The sequence below is a fragment of the Ambystoma mexicanum genome, chromosome 10, assembly GCF_040938575.1.
Source record: "Ambystoma mexicanum isolate Mex_15411 chromosome 10, UKY_AmexF1_1, whole genome shotgun sequence".
Lineage (NCBI taxonomy): Eukaryota > Metazoa > Chordata > Amphibia > Caudata > Ambystomatidae > Ambystoma > Ambystoma mexicanum.
This window is the reverse complement of record NC_090932.1, coordinates 1624229285-1624252458: the sequence shown is the minus strand read 5'-3', so window position 1 is coordinate 1624252458 and position 23174 is coordinate 1624229285. Positions and strand designations below refer to the sequence as shown.

The window sequence follows — 23174 nt, the reverse complement described above, 5'->3', positions numbered from 1 at the left end:
CAAGAGAGTTTTCGTGGATGAAGGCCACGCCACCGCCTCTAGTTGGGGCAATGGTATGGTCACATCGCATGATGCCGTAGTCAGGCGGTAAAGCCAAGGATAGTGAGGGGCCAGATGCGGCATGTAGCCACGTTTCGGATATAGCGATGAAGTCAAGGTCAGAGGTGGTGATGAGGTCAGCAATGTCTAATGCGTGTGCTGTGAGAGATCTAGCGTTGATAAGGGTGCCCTTGAACACAGGCAGTTTAACCCCTGTGGTAGTGGAATTGCATGTAGCGGTAGAGGAGGGTGAACCAGGTGGTGAGTGTGAAGTTTGCTTGGTGGCGTTGTTGCGGGAGTGTTGTAGGTGGAATCTAGTGCCTAGTCTCTTGTTTCGAAGAAAGAGGAGGCAAGGTTGGTTAGGTGTGTATTTCCTGGCGAAGTGTTCAAGGAACACAGAGCTGGGTCATTAAGGTACTGGTTAATATGGTTACTGGAGTAGCATAAACCTGCGGTGGTTGGTACAGGGCTCATTATAGGAGTCATAGTCGGCAGTGCCTGGTGGAGTAGGTTCAGGCAGGCCAGACTATTAGGTGGCTGATCGGATGCTTTAGCCCAGAGGGGGACGGTTGTTGCAGTGGGTAGCTGGGTGACTGCGGCAACCCGTGGGGCTAGAGTGTAGTATAGTAGAAGGAGCACACTGACGTGCATGGTGGTAGTACTAGCTACCTGAGTAAGATACCTACGAGATTGTTCACACGGGTCAAGATTAGGTCTCAATAGGTAGGACTGTGGTGTCAGTGACCAAAGTGGTACAGTGCATACAAATGCCTAGATGTGGCTAAATGTCAGCAAACATAAGGTGACTTGAGTGTACAGAGTGTAAAAATGCCTAGCATTGACTAGATAATACCAATCATATAGTGACCAGGGCAGCAGACTGAAAGGTCAGAATATGTCAGGCACATCAGGGAATGCAGTGCAAAATACAGCGCAGCTAGATTCAAATGTCAGGCACATCAGGGAATGCAGTGCAAAATACAGCGCAGCTAGATTCAAATGTCAGGCACATCAGGGAATGCAGTGCAAAATACAGCGCAGCTAGATTCAAATGTCAGGCACATCAGGGAATGCAGTGCAAAATACAGCGCAGCTAGATTCAAATGTCGGGCACATCAGGGAATGCAGTGCAAAATACAGCGCAGCTAGATTCAAATGTCGGGCACAACAGGGAATGCAGTGCAAAATACAGCGCAGCTAGATTCAAATGTCAGGCACATCAAGTAAAATAGTGCAGGATACACCAGGCAAAAGTCAGGTTGTTAGCACAAATGGCTAGGCAGTGCAGAGTGCAACCAGGTAGATGCCAGGGTGGACGTATCAAAGTGAGCAGCAGAAGCATGGCATGGCATGGCATAAACATAAACAAGGACATCTAGATTCAATTTTAGCCGTGAGAGCCAGAAAGGTATCGATTCGAGTGCATAAACAAAGGGCACCTAGATGCGAGTTACCAGTGAGGAGTAGTCAAGGTGTGGTAGTCCACCAAGATGCAAGGTACACAGGCAGGGGTACATCTGGGGTTAGCCACTGTTGCAGATGCTAAATGGAAATCAAGTCCAACACAATGATTAGTGTACATGGCTGGTGCAGGAGAGGTAAGGGAGGGATCTGTTTTGTGCAGGTCGATCTATAGAAGTGCAGTGGAAGTAAGTGTAGTCAGTCATAGGTTACTCACAGTCACACAGCCTCGTTGGGAATGAGCAGGGGGTATGGCCCTGGGCTCTGGCCAGCTCGGGACAGTCTCTGGACAGTTAGTGGCCTTACCCTCAGGGCCTTTCCAGGAAGGGCCGGCTCATGCCTGCCAGCTTCCGATAGGCTCCTGAGGTTGGTGCAGGGGCCAATCACCACAAGGTATCACTGTGGTGGAGGGCCTGCAGATGCTGGGCAGTGTGGGAGACAGGGGGCGGCCATCTTTAGAGAGGAAAACACCTCGTGTGTTTTAATGGTGGCAGAGGTGCTGTTAGCATTTGCAGCGAGGCAGCACAGCTCATGTGCAACACGGATGCATGAATTTAAAGTTAGCTTTTCATGTGGATATTTCCACAGCTACCGCGCTTGCCGCGCTAAGAATAGCCATAAACGAGTTGCCAGCATACCTTTGTATGGGCGTCTCCTCAGACCGATGGTGTTGAAGCCAACTGCTCCTGCAGTGGATCGGAGCTCCTGCTCCTGAATGGTTGCAAGTGGCTAGGACGAACGGGTGCAAAATAGATGGAATCACGGAGCTTTTCACGAAGTGGTAGCAGGGTCCCTTTCTATTATGGAAGTATACCCTGTTCTCCGTTTTCGGTCCTAAATAGCTCAGGGGCTACATGCTCGCCTTGGAAGCAAGATGACACAGAGCACCACAGGTTCAATCACCAGGTCCGCGCTTAGAAACCTCTGGGTATTAAGCGCATTATAAATAACATACCATATCATAACCACAGAGCCCTTTTTCAATCCCGGTCATTGCGCCAACCCTTCTAATCTCTGTCAGTAACCTCATATACGTGCCCGAGGCGTATGCCCCCATACCAACCCTATGGCATTCTGGTAATAGTTTGCCAATAACATATCCAATCTAACAAAATAATAAAAGGCCAGATGTATGCAAGTCCAATGCATAGCTTTGCCTGTTGTCACCGCTTGAGGGAGCTGTTGCCTTAGGATACTGAGACACGATGCCAATTCGCATAGATTCACTTCTCACCACTAGGGGGAGCTGATGCCTTAGGCTATATAGAGACAATGCCTATTCACATAGTTTCAACTGACACCACTAGAGGGAGCTGTAGGCTTAGGATATTTAGTGGCTCTATTGTGTCAATGAAAACCTGCACTTTGGATCTGTAACTAGTATATCCTTAAAAGCCTATTTCTCAAGAAGCACAGGGGCACATCGACATATTATTGGAAAATACCCTGGCCCAGGTCTGGTACATATAAAACATTCCTTCAGCAAATGACTGCAGTGGTAGGACTGGCACATGTTAGCTTTGAGTTGCAAAGTAGCCTAGACAAGGCTATCAAATGATGCTACCCAGGGTACAAAGCAGAAGTGGACTGGCCTTTTGGCGACGTGAGAGAAAGGTCTATAGGCCTTGGGCCGAGTCAGCGGTGAGTGGGGTCTTCACCAGCTTTAGCAGCTTTCTGGCAGGACTGGCCTGTCTGGAATGTTTCCAATTCCACATAGGCCAGTCTGCCACTGGTGCAAGGCATGGCTACTTGGGAGGTATTTAACCAGGCAGCTCACCTCATTGTGTTACGTTGCTCTTGTCACTTGTGATCGGAGGTGGCCCAGAAATAAGTCGAAATGTGCCCCGATCACAACCAGAACTCTCATCCCTTGATCTGCTCCTTCATTTTCCATCTCTAACTCCTCATCAAAGCACCTCATTTAATTTTTATTTTCTTTGATAGCAGCATCTTTGTAAAAATGAGGAGAAGGAGCCACGTCGGAGGAATGCACAGACATCAGGGCGTGCGAAGTCATCCGCAGGTCCCCAGCCACCCTCCTCTGGCAGGAGGTCTGCTCTAGTTATACATTTGTCAGTTGCAAGTATATGTATTTATGTTGGTTAATTGCACAATGCTTAATTATGCCTTCATGATTTTAAACCAGGACACCAGACATCAAACTCGGCCTTTCATTGAAGTCCCAATTTTGTGATTCTGGAAAATCATCTAATGTCCCTGCGCTTTATTTAATGTCATCTGTGAAAATTGGGAGCACTTGCAAGAAGGCTAGCAAGTCACATGTTGGTTAGGTTCGCATTCAGAACTTGAATGACATGTTTCAACCATGGGCACTACATTTAATGGCATTCTTCAGGACCTCCAAAGCTTTTCACTTACTTGAAAGTCTCAATCAAATAATGCATTTCTATGTTGGCATCACAACACACACAAGATCCACTGCATTTGTGCATGTAGGTTCCCATGTCACGATTTATTACACGGCACACACAAGGCAGGGATCTCCTTTCCCTACAATGAATGTGGCGCTCACACTAAAAACGCTTTGAATTTTACACTTTGGATTCTTTTTTTGAGTAGGCCTCCAACCCTTCCTGCACCCAACCTCTATAAACACCCTGTGTCACAATGGACTAGGAACCAGGCCGGTGTGTATCAATAAGAGATTTATTAATTTATTATTCAATGTCCAATTAGAACCAACAAATTACAGTAGCCACCAATGTTGTGGCAACGCAAAAATGCAATTACTTCTATAAAGCGACTAGGTTAAGATATATTGGGCCTCATTAAAGTTTGCTGGTCTGAAAACAACGGTACCTGTAATCTTGCCAGTACTGTTGTTTCCGGACCGGCAAACTACGAGTTCTGCAAGCGGGTGCCTTTCTGCCTGTTGCCAGGTCTAACCTGGTGGGTGGAACGGCACCCGCTCGCAGACATTGACGGATGCACCGGCACCATTCATGAATGGTGCCGGTGCATCCGTCCTCCCCATTCCCAACCTCATAATGACCCCCACTGTCACAAATCGTTCCTTGTTAATGACAAAACAGAAGAACAATTGAACACACAATGATGGCACAATAGTTAAGCACTCCCCCTGCGACACTCAACCCCCAAACATCAATTGGACTGGATTCCTTTGAATGGAAGGCAGTGGCAGGAAGTAGGAATACAGGCGAAAATCGGTTTTGATGTGGTGCCCACAGGAACAATATGGGGAGCCAGCAAAGAAGGGGAATATTTGTTTTTAGATCACATGGAAGAATGGGGTTTTTAATTTTTTATAACTGCTATGGGAAAGAAATGGAAAGACCGGGAATTCACTTGCTTATACTTAGAAAGACAGGCAGGGCTTTTAGAGAATACTAGTTAGCACACAAGGGGAAAATCGGTTTTAGGATATTCAACGCATGGGCAATGGGAAAGAAAAGGAAAATGGAAATTCGTTTTTACTGATGCTTAAAATGACAGGTAAGGTCAGGGAAAGGGGATAGCTCATAAGAAGAAAATCGGTTTTGGGTTAGGATGACCGATACAATGGGAAAATACAGCTGCAGATGGAAATTCGTTTAGCAGGGCACAATTGAACCACAGGGACACATTTGTTTCTCAGATCACAATGGGATTAATTATTTTGGGCTAAAATGTAGGCCTATACCAGTTCACATGGCAATATGAGAAGATGGTTGGTTTCCAATTCCAACAATACAAATCCTGTGAAATAAATGGGGAAATGAATTGATTTGCTGTCATGAACCGCCAAATTCATCCATTCTGGACTTCATGGTCCATGATGCACCGCGGTATGAACTCCGTGATTCTACCAACATGGCCGACAGTACCGAAACACTGAACACCAGCCCTTCTGCGTTATGCTCGACTTCCTTACTGCTTGGAGTAGTTAGACGTGTGTTATCAAAGTCTGCTCTGTGCTCCTTTTTGATTCCTTTGTTTTCCTCCTTCCTATTCCGGGTACTCGTTCGTCCCCTTCCTTTTACCCCTTCCGTGGTTCATTCCTGGATTAATCTTGTGCTCGGTCCTACGACGCTTCGGTTCCTTCGAGCCTGGACTATCTCCCTCCTGGTTCCACATCCTGGATACTGAACACTTCCTAGCGGAAGGCAACAAGAACTCACGCTGGAATCCGAAGACCCGCGGCCATGCCTATACAAGTCTCGGACAGTACAAAAGAAGGAAGCCACTTTCAAGAAGGTCGCAGATAAGGATAAACAGGTGAGAAGGGGAGAAACTTGTGACAGATTGAGACGCCTCAAACCTGATACAAGGTGTGATGCTGGAAATGCATCAGAGGGACAGGGCCTCTGAATCCTTGTCCTTTTCTGCCTTTTATCGTGTGTTCTGTTATGTTTTCTGCCCAGGAGTCCATTTGCGACTCCTGGCAGTGCAGCTCTCTCTTTTGGTTTGGTGAACAGACCCATGGGATACCCTTATGGCACCCCTGGGTAGGGGTACAACCCTGTGCCCCTAGTGTATGTTTTTGGGCACCTGTGGGTGGCCCACAGAGCAGGGTATGGGCTGGTGGCAGCTCCATGCTGAATTGGACAGGTGCTCTGGGTGTCCTCCATTTTGGGATACCCAAGCCCTGCCATTGGGATCAGTTGATGCCTGATAGAAAACAAGATGGCCCCTGTGGCCTCTTGCTTTCTATGGCCTGTTGTCTTGTTTTTCCCAAAGTCCTGGGAAGCCCTGACTCTGTACCTTCCCCCTGACTGGCTGTTGGGTGGAAGTTCCATATATGGTGTTGTTGTGAAGGCCCAGCTAGACTGACTGGAGCCTTCCCTTTGACTGTATGTTGTGGGTACCTCCTGTGGGTGGGACCTGGGTGAATGGAGTGTGTGACCAATATACACTTCTTGTTGTGGTTGTCTGGTTTCTGGCATGTGAGACAAAGACTGAGACAGCCCTGCCCGAAACTGGCCTGAATGCAGTGTGTAGTGTTGAATGGCTGGGTACTTGTCCCAATCCACATTCCTTGTTGTGAGTGTCTGAAAGGGAGGAGTGTGGCCTGAATGCACTGTGTGCCTGATTGGCTGACTGACTGCATGAATGCCCTTCTGTGTGATTGGCTGCTGTGTGTGTGCCAGCAGTGTGGATGAGAGACAGAATAGTATATCTGGGGACCTCTCACCACTGGAAATTGTTCAGAAGCATTCAGAAGCTGAGTCTCCACTCAAGAGTAACTGGATTTGCTGATCCTCGACTTCCAGCTGGAAGAAGAAGACGTGCTGTGGCATTTGCTTCGACAGAAACTGAAGGTTGTCGAAATCGTCGAGGACTGACCCGAGAGAGGACCTGGCTAGGCGCCCTCTTCCCGTGCTCTGAGGGACCATCGAGCACCGCTGAATCTTCGCCGAAGCGCCCTGGAAGTCAGACCCTCGAAAGGCTGCCGACCCGAGACGGGACCGCCGAGGAGATCGGAGTGAAGCACCCGGACATCGACGCTGTCGAAGTCCATTGCCGTCGACCAGGGTTCGCAGGTCTGTGTAACCGCTGGAGGCCCGTCGAAGTTGTGTTGCCCAGCCGTGGGAACCACTTGACGCCGTGCCGCCGACGACCGGAGCCGTCCGCTCCTTGCCTAAGAACATTTCAATCGAAGGACTCCCTCGACCGCATCGTCGACCGCTTATCCTGCCGGAGAAAGTCGAGGACGACCAACGCACCGAGGAGAAACCTGCCGGTGGGTTTCCCGCCACCCAACGACCTCCAAGACTCGGACGACCCGACGCCCTTGCTGGGCTTCCGTCTCTACAATCTTTGCGGTCCAGAACTATTGTCATCGAGGTGCCCCGCACACCTCCGCCTTGCAGGACGCCGACGCCCCGACGCCGACGAGCACCGCTCGGACGAAGCTGCCGCCTCTTTGACATCGTTCTACCTCGTTTGTCGACGGACGTTCGACGCCCCGTGCCTCCCGCTTGAAAGGGAAGGCATTCAAGAAGGGCCGTCGATTCCCCGTCGCCGAACCCCGAGGTCTTCGACGTTTCTCGACGCCTCTCGACGATCCGTGACTCCCGCTTGAAAGGGGGTCGCTCAAGAAGGATCCGTCGACGCCTCTTCGAAGGACTCGACTCCACCAGGTACATTGGGGGGGTAAAAACATTGTAGGAGAGAATAAGACTATCGAACAACATAGGGACTGGGCTTGTGTTAGATCTCTTTCTTTTACAGGTTGCCCAGGTGGGGGGATCTCCACACAGAACTGTGTCTAGTGTTAGGGGCCAGTATTTTGCCTATTGTTCAACCACCTTATTTTCTCTCTTCTCTCTATTGCTGGTTTCACTTATTGATCTGTGAGACATTTTTGTGGATGCACTTTAATGAGGTCTAATATTAGTGGTACCACTTTAGAATTGTAGATATTTACCATTATTGATTTTCCTGAGCACAAGGTGCGTTATTGTGATAAGTGTACATAACCTTTGAATTAATTATATAAAGACTGTGTTTTCAGTAATACAGTGTGTGGACATTCCTTTGTGGGGGCTTGGGGAATACACTGTACTTAAGAACCAGCCTGCATCACCTCCTGAGAAGCTAGGCCTTGATTGCTCGTCCATTGCTACCGTAATAGAGAATCTTGGCTGGGGTCTTCTGTGCCTCTCTTCTACCATATAGGGAGCAGAGGTACAGACACCCCCTACCGGTCTTTACAGCTGGTGGCAGCGGTGGGATGCTTATGGTTTTAAGACTCAGTGTATAACCGTGCCACTTACAAAATATCCGCACTTTTGTTAGATTAAGGTTCGGGTGTGTTCCAAATAACTGCATTACAGGCAATGGAGTCCATTGCAAATGGTAAATTGACTCGGATGAGCTTAGAGGCTCTCCAGAGTGCTTGTGAAGCCAGGGAGTTAGACTTTGTGGATAAGTCTAGGGCTGAGCTGATAGCTGCCCTGGTGGATTACCAGACTGATGGTGAAACTCTTGAGGAAGGGGGGGATGCAACCAGTGAGGACTCTGCCCCTGGGGTTGTCGCTGAATCTGTTTCTGGGAATGCCACCGTTCCTGCTGCCTCTGTTCCAAACCCCAGCAATTCCATGGAACTTGAGTTATTAAGGATGAAGTTAGCCTTTGAATATCGCAAGTTGGAAATAGAAGCTGAGCTTAAGAAAGAGGAGCTGGCACAGCAAGTGGAACTCAGAAATAAGGACCTTGAACTCAAAAGCCAGGACACTGAATGTCAGAGAATCCAGCTAGAGAAAGCTAGAGTGGAGACTTCAGCTAGATCCAGTGAGAGTGTCAGGTCCCCAGCCACCAAGTTTATGAAAGATTTGGTTGGTGTGTTTGTGGAGGGTTCAGATATCCTCCAATGGATTGAAGCGTTTGAAATGGCTTGTGCAATTCATGATGTAGATAAAAGAGATTGGGCTAAGTGTTTGTTAAGCAGAGTGCCTCAAACTGGATATGACTGTATTCTGAAGCTGGGTGTGGAAGAAAGGGGTCAGTATGAGTGTATGAAGTCTGCTTTGATTGCCAAGTTTGGCAAGACACCTACCCAATACCTTTAAAGGTTCAGGGAATTTAAGAAAAGAGAGAATGTGTCTTGGGTTGACTGGGTGAGTACTGCGCACATGAACATGATGGGGTGGATTGATGGATACAAGGTGAAAACTTTTGTTGAGTTGTCCCACCTCTTGTTTTTTGAGCATTTTTCGGAAGCCTGTTCACCAGAGCTGCGTCAGTATGTGGCTGACCAGAACATTTTGGACCCCTTTAAGCTGGCTAGGTTGGCTGACAAGTGGGTCTCCCACCGGCTGTCCCCTAAGGACTCCAGTGGGAAGGACAAGGACAAAGAAAAGGGGGCCTCTCAGAAAGCTGAGGAGTCCCAAAAGCAGTCACAGTCGGGTAAACCAAAACCTTCCTCTCCTAAGACCCAAAAATCTAGTGGGGATAAGTCCTCTGTGGGTGGGAATAAGAGTAGTAGCCCATCTGCTGCAAAGCAGGTTCCCAGTGGTTCCAGTACCGTACCCCGCACTCCTGGCACTTGTTGGGATTGTGGGGCTCTGGATCACAAAAGGGGTGACCCCAAGTGTAAAGGTAAGGCACTTGGAGTACAGGCTGTCAGCCTGACCTACCCTTACCCCGTGTCTGAGGTGGAGGCCACTGTCCTCCCCTCCTCTACCAGAATCACCTTTGGTGCTCCGGTAGAGATTTCCTTAGTGTCCCTTGGGGCCTGGGACCAGTGCGCAGAAGTACTGGCGACTATCCCACAGAACACCCGTAGGTTTTTGAGAAGTGTCCTCTTGAATGGCCAGCCTTCTACTGGTTTGAGAGACACTGGGGCAAGCATGACAGTGGTGGACAGGACCCTGCTCAAGCCAGAGGACTATGAAGGTGCTCCTCTGCAAACCACCAGATTAGCTGGTGGGCCTCCCAAATTATCACCTGTAGCCTTAGTCACCCTCATGATTGGAGACAAGACAGCAAAGCTTCCTGTCCTGGTTCAGGACAATGTCCCTGCTAACATTCTGTTAGGTAATGATCTAGTGGAGTTGGGGTTGATCTCGGATGGTCTTCCCCTGACTGCTGCTGCGGTCACTAGGTCACAGGTGACACCGGGTCTGGCTGTGAGTCAGGTACCCGAGCCAAAGGCGAGGCCTAAGGCAAGAAGAAGGAAGACCAAGAAGGCCACCTCTGTGGAGGGAACACCTTCTCTTCCTGCTGTTCCGACAGCACCCATTGGGATCCATGCTCCGGACGGGCTGGGTCCAGTGGAAAACCCAAACTCAACTCCTGTGGGAGAAGAGGCAGAAGACTCTCCTGTGGGAGAGGTTCTTAACCCGGAGGAGCACCCCGACCTTCAATGCTTGTTAGCTGAAGGGGGACCCTCCCGGGCAGACTTCTGTAAAGGACAGAGAGAGTGCCACTCTCTCGAGGGTCTGAGGAAACAGGCCCTGTCCCAGGCACAAGGTGAAGTGCCTAGGACATTCAAGATTTATTGGGAGGGTGAGCTCCTTGTTAGTGAGCCCACTAAGCCTGAACCTGGCGCCCGCAAGAGGTTGGTGGTACCCCAGGTTTACAGGCCCTTCCTACTGCAGTTGGCGCATGAGGTGCCCTTGGCTGGTCATCTTGGGACTAAGAAGACTAAGCAGAGGCTCTCTGCCCATTTCTACTGGCCAAGGATGGGGGTAGAGGTGGAGTCCCACTGCAGGACCTGCCCCACTTGTCAGTTGTCTGGCAAGACTGGAGGCAGGATCATTGCCCCACTGCAGCCATTACCATTGGTTGGCACACCATTTGAGAGGGTGGGCATCGACATCGTCGGTCCCCTTGACCCTCCCACTTCAGGTGGACATCGGTTCATCCTGGTCTTGGTAGATCATGCCACCAGGTACCCTGAGGCAATACCCCTTCGGACTGTTACTGCCAAGGTGGTTGCCAGGGCTCTCCTGGGCATTTTCACCCGTGTTGGATTCCCCAAGGAGGTTGTCTCTGACAGAGGATCCAACTTCATGTCTAGTTACATGAAAACCATGTGGAAAGAGTGCGGGGTAACATACAAGTTCTCCACCTCTTACCACCCCAGACCAATGGTCTGGTTGAGAGATTTAATAAAACTCTCAAGGGCATGCTAGGTGCTTTGGAAGAGCCCCTAAGGAGGAAATGGGATCTCCTCCTGCCATGCCTGCTGTTTGCTTACAGAGAGGTACCTCAAGAGGGTGTTGGTTTCAGCCCCTTTGAGTTACTCTTTGGACATCCCGTGAGGGGGCCCCTCGCCTTGATCCGAGAAGGCTTGGAAGCCACCCCTCCAGGTCCCGCCAAGCAAGTGGGGGACTATGTGTTAGGCCTCAGGCGGAGGATGACACAAATGATGGGTCAGGCAACAGCAAATCTCAAGGCCAGCCAGGAATTGAGCAAGTACTGGCATGACCTTAAAGCTTCGCAAGTGGATTGGACTCCGGGACAGGAAATCCTTGTGATGGAGCCTACCAAGCCTAGAGCTTTGGCAGACAAGTGGACTGGACCCTTCAGGATCATCTCCAAGATGGGCGAAGTCAATTATCTGGTTGACATGGGAGCCTCTGGGGTAGCCCCCCAGGTATTCCATGTCAACAGGCTCAAGCCTTTCCACAGGCGAGCAGAGGTCTCATGTCTCTTGCTAGCTTCAGGGCAAGAAGAGGATGAGAGTGAGCCCCTTCCTGATTTGCTGCATAGCAACCCTCAGGATGGCTCAGTGGAGGGAGTACATTTCTCTCCAGATTTGACAACAGAGCAGCAGAGGGCCTGCAGGGCTTTGCTCCAGCAGTATGCCTCTCTGTTTTCACTGACACCGGGCCTTACACCGTGGTGTAAGCACGAAATTGACACTGGTGACAGTGTGCCTGTCAAAAGCAGGTGCTACCGTATGTCAGATACCGTCAAGAACCACATCCAGGCTGAGGTCGCCAAGATGTTGGATCTGGGTGTTATTGAACCCTCAACCAGTCCCTGGTCCAGTCCAGTGGTCCTTGTCCCCAAGGCAAGTTCCCAGGCGGGTACCAAAGATTGGAGGTTCTGTGTGGACTACCGAGGAGTCAATGCCGTCACCAAAACTGACGCGCACCCATTGCCCAGGGCTGATGAGCTCGTGGACACCATAGGTGCTGCCAAGTTTGTGAGCACCTTTGACCTTACCTCAGGCTATTGGCAAATAGCTCTGACGGACCATGCCAAGGAAAAGACGGCTTTCTCAACACCTGAGGGACTCTACCAGTTTAGGGTCATGCCTTTTGGGTTGAAGAATGCCCCTGCCACCTTCCAGAGATTGGTCAACCATGCGCTCAGTGGGCTGGAAGCCTTTTGTGTGGCTTACTTAGACGACATTGCCGTCTACAGTTCCACCTGGGAAGAGCATTTGACACATCTGGATAAGGTGTTGCAGGCCTTGAAAAGGGCTAACCTCACTATCAAGGCCACCAAGTGCCAGATGGCTCAGGGGAAAGTTACCTATCTTGGTCATGAGGTAGGAGGGGGTCAAATCCAACATCTCTCCAGTAAAGTACAGGATGTACAGAACTGGGAGACTCCCACTACTCAAACCCAGGTGAGAGCCTTTTTGGGCCTCACTGGGTACTATCGCAATTTCATGGCAGACTATGGAACCATAGCTGCACCCCTGACAGCTCTAACTTCACCCAAACAGCCTAGGAAGGTTAATTGGACCAAAGACTGTCAGAGGGCCTTTGATGGCTTGAAAGAAAGTCTGTGTAGGGCACCTGTGTTGTGTGCGCCTGACTACAGCCGACCCTTTATCGTCCAGACGGATGCCTGCGACACCGGAATTGGAGCTGTCTTGTCCCAGTTAGATGACAAAGGGAGAGAACATCCTATCATATTCATCAGTAGACAACTCAAGGGTAGAGAACTTAGGTGGGCTACTGTTGAAAAGGAGTGTTTTAGCATAGTTTGGAGCCTTAGGCGTTTTAGGCCCTACCTTACGGGGTCTACCTTCAAGGTCCAAACAGATCATAAGCCCCTGAAGTGGCTTATGCAGATGAAGGGTGAGAATCCGAAATTGCTCAGGTGGTCCATTAGCCTGCAAGGGCTAGACTTCACCATAGAGCACAGACCAGGGAAGAGTCACGATAATGCAGATGGCCTTTCCAGAAGGTATGCTGACCGTCTGGATGAGGGTGTCTATCCCGTGGGAGATTAGACACCCTCCACCTCAGTCTGGGGGGGGCAACTGTGATGCTGGAAATGCATCAGAGGGACAGGGCCTCTGAATCCTTGTCCTTTTCTGCCTTTTATCGTGTGTTCTGTTATGTTTTCTGCCCAGGAGTCCATTTGCGACTCCTGGCAGTGCAGCTCTCTCTTTTGGTTTGGTGAACAGACCCATGGGATACCCTTATGGCACCCCTGGGTAGGGGTACAACCCTGTGCCCCTAGTGTATGTTTTTGGGCACCTGTGGGTGGCCCACAGAGCAGGGTATGGGCTGGTGGCAGCTCCATGCTGAATTGGACAGGTGCTCTGGGTGTCCTCCATTTTGGGATACCCAGGCCCTGCCATTGGGATCAGTTGATTCCTGATAGAAAACAAGATGGCCCCTGTGGCCTCTTGCTTTCTATGGCCTGTTGTCTTGTTTTTCCCAAAGTCCTGGGAAGCCCTGACTCTGTACCTTCCCCCTGACTGGCTGTTGGGTGGAAGTTCCATATATGGTGTTGTTGTGAAGGCCCAGCTAGACTGACTGGAGCCTTCCCTTTGACTGTATGTTGTGGGTACCTCCTGTGGGTGGGACCTGGGTGAATGGAGTGTGTGACCAATATACACTTCTTGTTGTGGTTGTCTGGTTTCTGGCATGTGAGACAAAGACTGAGACAGCCCTGCCCGAAACTGGCCTGAATGCAGTGTGTAGTGTTGAATGGCTGGGTACTTGTCCCAATCCACATTCCTTGTTGTGAGTGTCTGAAAGGGAGGAGTGTGGCCTGAATGCACTGTGTGCCTGATTGGCTGACTGACTGCATGAATGCCCTTCTGTGTGATTGGCTGCTGTGTGTGTGCCAGCAGTGTGGATGAGAGACAGAATAGTATATCTGGGGACCTCTCACCACTGGAAATTGTTCAGAAGCATTCAGAAGCTGAGTCTCCACTCAAGAGTAACTGGATTTGCTGATCCTCGACTTCCAGCTGGAAGAAGAAGACGTGCTGTGGCATTTGCTTCGACAGAAACTGAAGGTTGTCGAAATCGTCGAGGACTGACCCGAGAGAGGACCTGGCTAGGCGCCCTCTTCCCGTGCTCCGAGGGACCATCGAGCACCGCTGAATCTTCGCCGAAGCGCCCTGGAAGTCAGACCCTCGAAAGGCTGCCGACCCGAGACGGGACCGCCGAGGAGATCGGAGTGAAGCACCCGGACATCGACGCTGTCGAAGTCCATTGCCGTCGACCAGGGTTCGCAGGTCTGTGTAACCGCTGGAGGCCCGTCGAAGTTGTGTTGCCCAGCCGTGGGAACCACTTGACGCCGTGCCGCCGACGACCGGAGCCGTCCGCTCCTTGCCTAAGAACATTTCAATCGAAGGACTCCCTCGACCGCATCGTCGACCGCTTATCCTGCCGGAGAAAGTCGAGGACGACCAACGCGCCGAGGAGAAACCTGCCGGTGGGTTTCCCGCCACCCAACGACCTCCAAGACTCGGACGACCCGACGCCCTTGCTGGGCTTCCGTCTACAATCTTTGCGGTCCAGAACTATTGTCATCGAGGTGCCCCGCACACCTCCGCCTTGCAGGACGCCGACGCCCCGACGCCGACGAGCACCGCTCGGACGAAGCTGCCGCCTCTTTGACATCGTTCTACCTCGTTTGTCGACGGACGTTCGACGCCCCGTGCCTCCCGCTTGAAAGGGAAGGCATTCAAGAAGGGCCGTCGATTCCCCGTCGCCGAACCCCGAGGTCTTCGACGTTTCTCGACGCCTCTCGACGATCCGTGACTCCCGCTTGAAAGGGGGTCGCTCAAGAAGGATCCGTCGACGCCTCTTCGAAGGACTCGACTCCACCAGGTACATTGGGGGGGTAAAAACATTGTAGGAGAGAATAAGACTATCGAACAACATAGGGACTGGGCTTGTGTTAGATCTCTTTCTTTTACAGGTTGCCCAGGTGGGGGGATCTCCACACAGAACTGTGTCTAGTGTTAGGGGCCAGTATTTTGCCTATTGTTCAACCACCTTATTTTCTCTCTTCTCTCTATTGCTGGTTTCACTTATTGATCTGTGTGACATTTTTGTGGATGCACTTTAATGAGGTCTAATATTAGTGGTACCACTTTAGAATTGTAGATATTTACCATTATTGATTTTCCTGAGCACAAGGTGCGTTATTGTGATAAGTGTACATAACCTTTGAATTAATTATATAAAGACTGTGTTTTCAGTAATACAGTGTGTGGACATTCCTTTGTGGGGGCTTGGGGAATACACTGTACTTAAGAACCAGCCTTCATCACCTCCTGAGAAGCTAGGCCTTGATTGCTCGTCCATTGCTACCGTAATAGAGAATCTTGGCTGGGGTCTTCTGTGCCTCTCTTCTACCATATAGGGAGCAGAGGTACAGACACCCCCTACCGGTCTTTACACAAGGGCAGATATGGAAGCCGCAGTTCAGGACCTCATGAGAGGTATGCAGGAATTAACCACTGAAGTCCAAAACCTCAAGGCTGACAATGCGGCATTAAAGCAGTTAGTCTTATCTTGTGACTCTGCAGCCAAGGAAAGTGTCCTGTTAGGGGGAGTAGTGGACAAATACGACGGATCATCAAAAACCCTACGTGCCTTCCTTGATTCTTGTTTAGTACATTTCACCTTCAAACTGTACTATTTTCCACCCCACGAGCAAAGGTCAAATTCATGATATCTCATCTCACGGGCAATGCCTTAACCTGGGCAACTTCCTTAGTCAATGTGGGTGATGCTATCCTGGATGATTACGATGGGTTTGTGGAAGCCCTTAAGGCCATGTTTGATCGCCCAGAACTCGTTTATAGTGCACAGGAAAGACTGCTTGAATTCCAACAAGGAACTCAGGATATGCTCACTTACGTGACTCGCTTTAAATCGCTAGTAAAAGAAGCCGATTGGTCCCAAGAAGCCAGCTTTACCCTCTTTCGAAGAGTTTTAAATTTTGAGATAAAGGATGAATTAGCTAGAGTAGCTCGCCCAAGTTCCTTCCAAACTCTCATGGACCTCTCCCTACAGATTGATTTCCGGATCCAGGAAAGAAAGGCAGAGAAAAGGAAGTCTAAGTCAACATTCCCAAAGAAAGCCCCAGGTTATCCCTGCCCAAAAGAAACAACTGCTTCGCAAGCCTCAGATCCAGAACCCATTCAACTAGGTGCCTTCCGAGGACCTATTTCTCCCCAAGAAAGGATTCTCTGATTAATACAGGACTGTGCATGTATTGTGCCTCTGATAAACACCTTGTAAGAGAAGTCCTATAGCGCCACCTCAGCGTTTGGGAAACGCCAGCTCCCGATCCTAAGCGCAGCACAGCTTCGGGAGAAAGATGTCTGCTCCTCATCTATTCCTTCCTTGAAATCTCCAGGACAGAACACACTCGTGATTCTACAGACATTCGTGTCCCCTTCCAAGAGAGAATCCCACCCCATCCTGGCCTTAGTGGACTGCGGTGCCATGGGCATTTTCATAGACCATGATTGGGTTGTCAACCATCACATTCCTCGAGAAACCAAAGAGACAGTACAACCTGTTGAAGCCATTGATGGCAGGCCCTTGTCTTCTGGACCCATAACTCACCAAACCAAGGACTTACTACTTTCAATAAACAACCATCAGGAAATACTTAAATTTGACATCATTAAATCTGCTCATGCCTTGGTTACAGAAACACATCCCTACATCAATTGGGCAGCTGGGTCCTTGTTTCTCGGTTCAGAACATTGCATGTCCCATTGTTTATCTCTTGCCACATTGCCAAGTCCTTCAGCAGACTTCCAGGAACTCAAATAACCACCCTTAAATGTCTCCAACATTATCCAAATTCCTCAGGCATACCAAACATACTCAGATGTGTTTTCAACAGCCATTGTTCAGGCTCTCCTACCTCATAGACACGAGGATTGTGCCATTGATACAGAACCATCTGCAGTGATTCCCTTCGGAGGAATGTTCATTTTGTCTGAACCAGAAAAGAAAGCTCTCCGAGAATATCTGGATACCAATTTGACAAACGGTACTATTCGACCTTCCAAATCCCCAGCTGGTGCTTCCCTCTTCTTCGTTCCTAAAAAAGATACCAAGGAACTTCGACCTTGTCTGGATTACCGTGGCCTCATCCAATGCACAATCAAGGACCGCTATCCATTACCACTTATTTCGGACATTCTGTAGGCAGTGCGGGGTGCTGTCATTTTCACTAAACTTGATCTCAGGGTTGCTTACCATCTCATTCGCATAAGGGAGGGCGATGAGTGGAAAACAGCCTTCAGAACTCCCTTTGGCCACTTTGAGTATCTGGTAATGCCCTTTGGTCTCGCCAATGCCCCCGCAGTATTTCAGCGCTTCATGGATCGGGTGTTTTCTGACATGCTGTTCCTTTTTGTCATTGTATATCTGGACGATATACTAATTTACTCCAAGGAACCTCAGGCCCATCAAGAACATGTAAAAGCAGTTTTAAAATGCCTACGTGAACACAAGCTCCTGGCCAAACCTAAAAAATGCCTTTTCCATGTATCAAGTGTTCATTATCTTGGATTCGTACTTGGTTCCAAAGTTATCAGAATGGATCCTTTCAAGGTTGATTCCATCCTGTCTTGGCCTACTCCCACTACTGTGAAACAGATTCAATCCTTCCTGGGACTTGCTAATTTCTACAGAAAATGTATACCCGTGTTTTCTGACATTGTACATCCCATTGTAACACTCTTAAAGAAGGACACTCCATTTCAATGGTCCTCGGCTCAAGAGACGGCCTTTCAACAACTGAAACAGGAATTCACTCGAGCTCCAATCCTAGCTCAACCTAATATAGATCGACCCTTCTTGGTAGAGACAGACGCATCCGACTATGCCATTGGAGCAGTTTTAAAACAAGAACTTGAGGACAAGATGGAGCATCCTATTGCATGTTTAGCCCGCACCTTGACTCCCAGTGAGGCACATTATTCCGTCCTGGAGAAGGAGTTGTTAGCCATCCGACAAGCCTTCCCTGACTGGCGTCATCTTCTTTTGGGTGCCAAACACCCAGTACAAGTTCTTACGGACCATCGAAATTTACAAGTGCTACAATCCCTGGAGTGCAGAAACAGCCGTCAGGCCCCCTGGGCCTTCTTTTTTGCCCAATATCAATTTGAAATTCTCCACTTTCCTGGAACACATAACATAGCTGTTGCCTTGTCCAGACGTCCTGATTATGAGCCCCTCGAAGCACGGACCTTTCCCAAGCTGTTTCCTAACACTGTGTTTGTAGCTCAAGATATTTCTCTCCTGGAGGACATTCGTGCAAAGACACCTTCCTCCGAACAAACTCTGGAAGGAGAACAATCCAAGGAACCTCCTGCTGAAGGACGGATATCTCTTCAAGGAAACACGGCTGGCAATACCCACACAAGAACTGAGACATAAGATTATGAATCTATGCCATGATACCCTCCATTCAGGACATCGAGGCATCACCACCACCCTCCATCTTTTACAGAGGCAGTTCTGGTGGCCAAGGATGAAAGACGACATAAGAACCTATGTCCAATCCTGTGCAGTTTGCAACCAGAATAAACATAACAGAAGACCAGTAGGTCTCTTACACCAACCAGCAATGCCAACACGACCATTGGAAATCATCGCGACAGATTTTATCGTGGAATTACCCCCATCCAGAGGCTACACAACCATAATGGTTACCATCGATTTTTTTACACATATGGCTCACTTTACACCCTTGTTCAAGCTACCATCCTCATCTGAATTGGCTGGGATTTTCCTGGAACATATATTTAGGCTTCTGTCACTCGCAGTCGCGGCCATCGCCGTGACTGGCGATTTCTTCCGCATTGGAGTTTGAGGAGACGCAGAGGAAGGTTACTTTAGTCCCTTTTCTGTGTTCGCAGCCGCCGCTCCAAACGCGGGACGCAACGCTGCCGGGAGTATTTAAATCCCCGCCTCCCGGCAGGTCGTTGCGTTGCAACCCCCTCTGTTTACCTTTCGACTCTGGGTCCTTCGCTCTTCCTCTGCACCTCACTTTGGAATTACTGAGGAGTGTTTCCCCGTGGTTACTTTCTCCGGTGTTCTTGTCCCCGGAACACTGCACTTTTGTTTTCCGTTTCTCTCTGCCGCCTTCCCTGGGTGGCGCAAGCTGTGCCTTTTTCTCCGGCGGTCTCTCTCTCTCTCTCTCTCTCTCTCTCTCTCAATCTCTCTCTCTCTCTCTCTCTCTCTCGCTCTCTCAATCTCTCAATCTCGACAGCTGCTGCCTTCTCCGCCTGCTCTTCGGGCCTAGTGCTACCATTGGGCCTAGTGCTACCATTGGACTTGGACGTTTTGAGGGCCACTACCCTCAGTGTTGGAGATCCTTCGCTTCCTTCTTCATCTGTGAACAACTGGCCTTCTGAGACAAGTCTTGACACCTCTTATCAGGGTTTTTTTCCCCTTGTGGGTTTTTTCCCTGTATTTTCTGGCTTGATTCCGGAAAGGAGGTCACTGTGCCGCTGTTCTCACCCAGCGGCCACAGTGGCTTCTCTCCGTGACAAGCCCACGCACCAGAAGAAGGAGAGAGACTACCTGGCACGTCGAGGCCTGCAAGATACCATCGACTCGGAAAGCTCAGGTGAGGAGAGCGTGTGCCCAGGGGGGACTCAGCCAAGGGTACCGTTCAAGTCACAGCTTCATGGACTGCCTTCCAAAATCATCTCTGACAGAGGACTCCAATACATAGCCCAGTTTTGGAAACAACTATGTCAAATATTGGGAATCCAGCACGCGTTGTCCTCAGGATATCATCCACAAACCAATGGAGCAACTGAACGAGTCAACCAGAACCTAGAGCAGTACCTTTGCTGTTTCGCCACCAAAGTCCAGGATGATTTGTCACTTTTGATTCCTGTAGCTGCATTCGCTTACAACAATTCGGATCATTCAGCTATCAAGACCAGTCAGTTCTTTTGTAGCCAGGGATTTCATCCTTCAGTTCTACCATCTGTTCTTCCACATCCTACCCCATGTTCCTGCGGTCGATTCCTGGATCGAAACACTGGTCAACGTACACAAAGACGCCAAGGAACGACTGGAAAAGGTCAAAAAAGATGTCAAACGATATGCTGACACCAAAAGGAGACCAAGCCCTTCTTACGCAGTGGGAGACAAGGTTTGGCTGTCTTCAAAACTTCTTCCTCGACATCTGCGACCAAATAGACGGGCCCCCAAGTATTATGGGCCCTTCTCCATAAAGGAAATCATTAATCCAGTGGCCTACCGACTCCAACTTCCAGAGTCGTGGAAAATAATTAATTCAGTCTTCCACACTTCCTTGTTAAAACCATTTGTACAATCCACCCGAACTGCTCCAAGACCCACTCCAGTAATCATCAATAATCAACTTGAATTCAAGGTCTCCAGGATAAGTGATTCCAGATACAGACGAGGTCAACTCAAGTATCTGGTTGAATGGAAAGGATATCCTCCCAGCGAGCGCACCTCAGAACCTGTCTCAAACATGAATGCCCCCCGTTTAATACAAAGATATCATCGAATCCACCCAGGCAAACCCAGAGGTGCAGGGTTTAGGAGGAGGCATACTGTCATGAACTGCCGAATTTGTCCATTATGGACTTTATGGTCCATGATGCACCGCGGTATGAACTCTGTGATTCTACCAACATGGCCGACAGTTCCAAAACACTGCACACCAGCCCTTCCGCGTTACGCTTGGCTTTCAAGAAAAGAGCCACGACCCTGCGGCACCGCGCCTCTCCACGCTACTGCTCTTTTTTGATTCCTTTGTTTTCCTCCTTCCTATTCCTGGTACTCGTTTGTCCCCTTCCGTGGTTCATTCCTGGATTAATCTTCTGCTTGATCCTATGGCGCTTGGGTTCCTTCCGAGCCTGAACTATCTCCCTCCTGGTTTCACGTCCTAGATACTGAACGCTTCCTAGCGGAAGGCAACAAGGAATCCGAAGACCCGCGCCCAGGCCTATACAAGTCTTGGACAGTACGAAAGAAGGAAGCCACTTCCAAGAAGGTCGCAAGTAAGGAGAAACAGGTGAGAAGGGGAGAAATGTGTGACATTTGCTTAGAAAAATACTCTAAGGATTTACACAGGCAAATTGGGATTCTTCAATGGGGCAATGAGAGAAATACAGGGAAATGGGGATTTCGCAAGGGGGAAATATCTAATGCAATGCTACAAGAATATCGGGCCTACACACTATGGTTTTGGGGGTGTAGTTTACTTACAGGAGAGGTCTGGACTGGACATCAGGGAGCGTCAGAGCACCACTGCGTTGACAGCCAATGGGGCAGTCAAGGATTGCCTCTTTTCTTGCAAGGGGTCCCAAGTCAGCTGCTAGGTCTCCTGACTCCTCTGCAAGATTAGGCCTCACTGGTAGTGCTGGGATGTTCCTCCAGATTTCCGGCAGCAGCTCACCTCAGGGGTTAGTGGCAAGTCCTGATCTGAGACGGGGTTACTTAGCTATAGGGCAAATGATATCACTAACGTGCCATAGTTCCGGCAGAAGGGATTGGTTCTGTGTCACTAGTCCACTCCCATATGTGTGCTGATAGGTCCAGAAAATGTGGAAGTGCTTTGGGACACCAGGGGAAGAGACCCCTCCATCTTACTTCGACAGACAGGCTTGGTATGGTTCAGAATTTCAGGGATGTAAAAATATCACTGCATGACAAGTGCCCTTAATCTCCATATTTTGACAAATATGATGGCATTTCTCAACACTATATTTTTCAGTGAATCACCTAAGCCTCGTCAGGTGTCTGTAGGTCATTCCTATGCGGAGCTACAGTTTTTCCTCATTTACTCCAAAATTATATCAGTGAAAACTATGACCCTTGGTGGGTGGTATATGTACCATAATTTGCATGTTTTAATCAATTTTCATCTATCTCGCATTCACAAGGAGGGCCACATTACGTTTTTGTTAAGAACTTTTGTCATGCTAGTCTCACCAAAATCATTTTTAGATGGTGAGAAGCGGTTAACTTTCACCTTTTCAGAAATCCTACCATGACTATTGTGTGGCAAATATTAACGATTTTACACGATGAAAACCATTCCTCCCATTTTACATAGTGGACAGTCAAACCCACTCATTGACCCTGGCCCCCACCTTCCTGAAGCACATGACATCAGCAGAGGTATGTGTTTAGATTAGCCTGCACATTCTAAAGGCTATTGACCAGCTAATGCATGTTTTACGGTGGCTTGTGGGACCTAGGGTCATGAATGCTGGTGAACAGACCTCTTTTATCTTGTCCAGCATACAAATGTGATCTCTAATGGAATTTAAAGTTGTATTTATAAGAGAAGGCACTTGATGGATGGAGAGAGCCATGCCTAAATACCCATGACAACAGGGGCCTTGGAATCCAGTTTCGCATGTGAAGAAATCACAAGCAGAGCCTTTCACACTCAGCCGAATTGCCCTTTTAGCTCACATTTTGCCTTTAAATAAGCTCTTTTGAATGCAGTTTCCGTATAAATTAGAAATAAGTGTCCTACAAAGTTGTCCCTTACATACAACTATTAAGGAAGACATCATAATTACACTTTTAGTGGCCTTGGTGAACCTTTTTCTTGGCAGATTGTCACTTGTGAGGCAAAAATGAAATGTAATTTTGTTGGTTTTACCCATGAAAGGAACTCCATGTTACTGCAGCTGCTTAAACCGAGTTCAGCATCCCATTATGGATTATGTGCATTAGTGTTACATAGATGATGGGCTCATGATAGACAGAAACCAAGTTCATCTTTTGAAAGTCTTGCAAACGTTTTGCTAAGCATATTTTTAGTCTAAAGGGAAAAACAAATTTTACATGCATTTGTTTCTTTCACAGTAAAAATGCTTCATTTTGCTGCGAAGGCTTGAGACACATCTTGGAATTTTCATTTAAGATTCTGGGCATTGCTGTTTCTGAGAATGTTACTTCAGTTCTCCCATAGTTTGTGAAACCTTGCCATATGTGTTTCCCTTATACCAGGCAGTTGGCATTTTT

General features: G+C 48.9%; 1 protein-coding gene across 2 annotated transcripts in view; it reads left to right on the top strand.

Moving 5' to 3' along the window:
* Positions 1-23174, top strand: part of LOC138492680 (uncharacterized) — a 436464-nt gene that overhangs the window by 218868 nt on the left and 194422 nt on the right. The gene's annotated exons all lie outside the window — the stretch shown is intronic.